Consider the following 4,662-nt stretch of genomic DNA (forward strand, 5'->3'; position numbering starts at 1 on the left):
TTCTTCCCACTCCTCCCCCCCAAAAAAAAAAAAATCAAAAGACTTTTTTTTCTTTTTTTTTCTTTTTTTTTTTCTTCTTCTTCTTCTTCTTCTTCTTCTTTTCTTTTTTTGCTTGTTTTTTGTTTTTTGTTACCATATATATATATATATATATATATATATATATATAAATTTTTTTCCCTTCTAAAACTTTTATTAATCTTTAATTTTTGCCTCTTCTGAAAAAATAATTGTTTTCCAGTAACTTTTTTTTTCTCATCTTATAATTTTTATTTTAGGAATACGTGAATGAGAGTTTTCCTTTCTTTTCTTGTCTTCTTTCTCTTTTTCTTTCTTTCTTAATTATCTTTTTGTTTTTTATCTAGCTCTACTGAACTTCTGATCTTTTCTTCTCCCTTTCCCATCCTTAAAGTTTTTCACATCTCCTCTATGTCCCTCCCCTTCTCTGAACATATTCACATTCCTCTCTAAATAGACGGTCTTTTAACCTCTATAATAACATTAATTTTTACGTTTCTATTCTTTTTCTGGTCTCTCTTTATTCCCCTTTCCATCTCTTCTTTTCCTCTCTCTCTCTACTTGCATCCTACCCAACCCATTTCCTGCACTGTGATTAGGACATAGTTAACTCTCCCTGTGCCTCCCCACACCAATCTATTCCCATTTTTTACCCACATCTCTCCCTAATCCTAATAATTTCTGGTTTTCCAAATTCTTTTCTGCGGTTCGAAGTCCTTTAACATATAGTCGTTTGATGTTGAATAGATGTATCTGTTGAACTAGATTGTATCTGTAGACTATTGACGGTACAAATGCAAACTTTGGTTGATGGTTGCCTTAAGATAGTGTTCTAGCACAAAACTGGTGCAATCTTTATCTCAAATGGGCCGAGTAAGCCAGAAAAACACAAGACAAATGGCAAATTCGGGTATCTCAATTCCCAACCTTGATAATCAGGGATTAGAACAGATAAAGAATAATCCAGAGGAGAGTTCCCAAATAGCTCTACAAACACTAATAGCAAACATGATAAATGAGAAGTTTGACAATGTACAAAGGACTCTGTATGAGCATGATAGGGAGAGAGAGGAGGCATGCCAGAAGTTTATACAGGAATATCATAAGCATGAGGAAGCTTCTCAAAAACTGATACAGGATTTGCATGAACAACTTGAGAATACTCAAAGACAAAGGGAGGAATGGCGTGAGCAGGCAGAGAACACTCAAAGAGAACTGCAGGAATCCCACAGAAGGGAGGAAACTAATCAAAGAATAATTCACGAATTAAGAGACCAGGTAGAGAATACACAAAGATCACTAAAGGCATTCATGGAATCCATTAACAAAGAGCTGAAGGAAGTCAGGGAGACCACAAAGGGAATGCTGAATGGAACCCAACAGAAGGAATGGGAGTCCAAAGAAACCATAACCAATCAACTAAGTGATTTGAGAACAAACACTGAACACCAAATTAAGGAAGTAAAGAAATTCATACAAGACCTAAAACAAAGCTTCAACAAAGAACTTGAAGCCATCAAAGCTGACCAATTAGAAGGAAAAGAGATAAAAAACAAAGTAGAGAGTCTTGACAGCAGGTTAGACCATGCAGAAGATCGAATCTCAGGGATTGAAGACAGACTAGATATTATAGAGAAAGAACATACAACCATCCAAGACAAGTCCAAGAAATATGATAGGTCTATCCAACACCTGGAAGACACCATCAGAAGGCCCAATCTAAGGATAATGGGTGTAGAGGAGCACCTAGAAACAGAAGTTAATGGTCTAGGAAATTTGTTTAACAGGATCTTAGCAGAGAACTTCCCAAACATACAAAAAGATAGGCCTATTCAGATACAAGAAGCTTTTAGAACCCCAAATAGACCAGACCAGAATAGGACATCCCACCATCACATTATAATCCAAACAGGATCAACCCAGACCAAGGAAAAGATCCTTAAAGCTGTCAAGGAGAAAAGGTTAATCACGTATAAAGGGAAACCAATTAGAATTACCTTAGATTTCTCAGCAGAGACAATCAAAGCAAGAAGAGCCTGGAATGACGTATGCCATGCCCTAAAAACAAACAACTATCAACTAAGAATACTGTACCCAGCTAAACTCTCCTTCATAACTGAAGGCCAAATAAAAACCTTCCATAGCAAAGAAAAATTGAAACAATACATCTCCACCAAACCAGCCCTACAAAAGGTTCTTAAAGATGTCCTACACATAGAAAACCAACAAGAACGCAACAAAGGCCAAGAAACTGCACCCAAACTGAGAATCCAAGAACCTGACGAAGAACTCAGCTTTCACAGCCCCCAAGAAGGTGGATAACATGGCAGGAAGTCCCAAATACCTCTCAGTCCTATCTCTTAACGTTAACGGACTGAACTCTCCAATTAAGCGACATAGACTGTCTAATTGGATTAAAAAACAAGACCCTTCTATCTGCTGCCTGCAGGAGTCACATCTTGCCCGTAAAAACAAACATATTTTCAAGGTTAAAGGCTGGAACAAAATCTACCAAGCAAACGGCCCTCATAAACAGGCGGGAGTTGCAATCCGAATATCAGATAAAATAGACTTCAAATTAAAATTCGTGAGAAGAGATAAAGAAGGTCGCTACATACTAATTAAAGGATCTCTCCTTCAGGAGGATATTACAATTCTAAATATCTATTCGCCAAACAATGGAGCACCCAAATTTATCAAAGAAACACTACTTTCCCTCAAATCCCATATAGATCCAAAGACATTAATTGTTGGGGATTTTAACACACCACTCTCCCCACTAGATAGATCAACTCGGCAAAAACTCAACAGAGAAACCGCAGATCTAAACAGCTGCATAGATCAACTAGACTTAACAGACATTTACCGAACATTTCACCCAGCAGCATCAGAATACACGTTCTTCTCAGCAGCACATGGAACGTTTTCTAAAATAGATCACATTTTAGGCCACAAAGCAAACTTGCCTAAATTCAGAAACATTGAAGTTATACCTTGCATTCTCTCTGACCACAAGGGAATAAAATTAGAACTCAACACCAAAAGCCACCAAAGAAAGTCTGGTATCACATGGAGGCTGAACAACACACTACTGAATCATGAGTGGGTCATGGAAGAGATTAGAAAGGAAATTCAAATGTTCATGCTATTCAACAAAAATGAACACACAAATTACCAGCTCCTCTGGGACACAGCAAAGGCAGTACTCAGAGGCAAGTTTAGAGCTCTGAGCTCCTACATCAACAAATTGGAGAGATCTGAAACTAGCAATTTAATGACACACCTAAACCTCCTTGAAAAAGAGCAGCAAGATAAACCCCAATCCAGTAGACGGAAAGAAATAATCAAATTTAAATCAGAATTAAATGAATTAGAATCCAAAAAAACTATAGAAAGAATCAACAAAACAAAGAGTTGGTTCTTCGAAAAACTTAACAAAATTGACAGACCCTTAGCAAACCTTATCAGAAAAAGGAGAGAACACACCCAAATTAATAAACTCAGAGATGAGAATGGAAACATCACCACGGAAACAACCAAGATTCAGAACATTATAAGGGAATACTTCTCAAAACTTTATGCTAATAAGTTTGAGAACTTGACAGAAATGGACCTTTTCCTAGCAAATATTGACATGCCAAAACTAAACCAAGATGAGTTAAACCAGCTTAACAGTCCCATATCAAGCATTGAAATAGAAACAGCAATAAGAGACCTCCCAGCTAAGAAACGTCCAGGACCAGATGGTTTTTCAGCGGAATTTTACAAGGCCTTCAAAGCAGAGCTCACAGCAATACTCCTCCAACTCTTCAATGAAATTGAAAGAGAATGCTCACTACCGAACACATTCTACGAAGCCATCATAACCCTCAACCAAAAACCAGGCAGGGACTCATCAAAGAAAGAGAACTATAGACCCATTTCTTTGATGAACATTGATGCAAAACTTCTCAACAAAATTTTGGCCAATAGACTTCAACAATTCATCCAAAAAATCATACACCATGATCAAACAGGATTCATTTCAGGGATGCAAAGCTGGTTCAATATACGCAAATCAATTAATATTATTCACCACATCAACAGGAGCAAGAACAAGAACCACATGGTTATCTCAATAGACGCAGAAAAAGCATTCGACAAGCTCCAACACCCCTTTATGATGAAGGTTCTGGAAAAATTAGGAATCCATGGAACATTCCTCAATACAATAAAGGCTGTATATGACAAACCTACAGCCAGCATTATACTCAATGGTGAAAAACTAAAGCCATTTCCTCTTAACTCAGGAACAAGACAAGGATGCCCACTCTCTCCACTTCTCTTCAATCTAGTATTAGAATGCCTAGCTACAGCAATAAGAAAAGATGCAGACATAAAGGGGATCCAAAGAGGGAAAGAAGAAATAAAACTCTCCCTCTTTGCAGATGACATGATCTTGTATTTAAAGAATCCCATAGACTCCACTCCCAAATTACTCAAGCTGATTCAAAACTTTGGCAAAGTAGCAGGGTATAAAATTAACCCCCAAAAATCAATGGCGTTTCTATATGCCAACAATGAAAAAAGTGTGGCTGAAATTAGGAAAGCAACTCCATTTGTAATAGCCCCACAAAAAATAAAATACCTAGGAATTAACTTAAC

This window comes from Dipodomys merriami, unplaced genomic scaffold, assembly GCF_024711535.1.
Source record: "Dipodomys merriami isolate MVZ:Mamm:240054 unplaced genomic scaffold, mDipMer1.0.p SCAF_247, whole genome shotgun sequence".
In the NCBI taxonomy this organism is placed as follows: Eukaryota; Metazoa; Chordata; class Mammalia; order Rodentia; family Heteromyidae; genus Dipodomys; species Dipodomys merriami.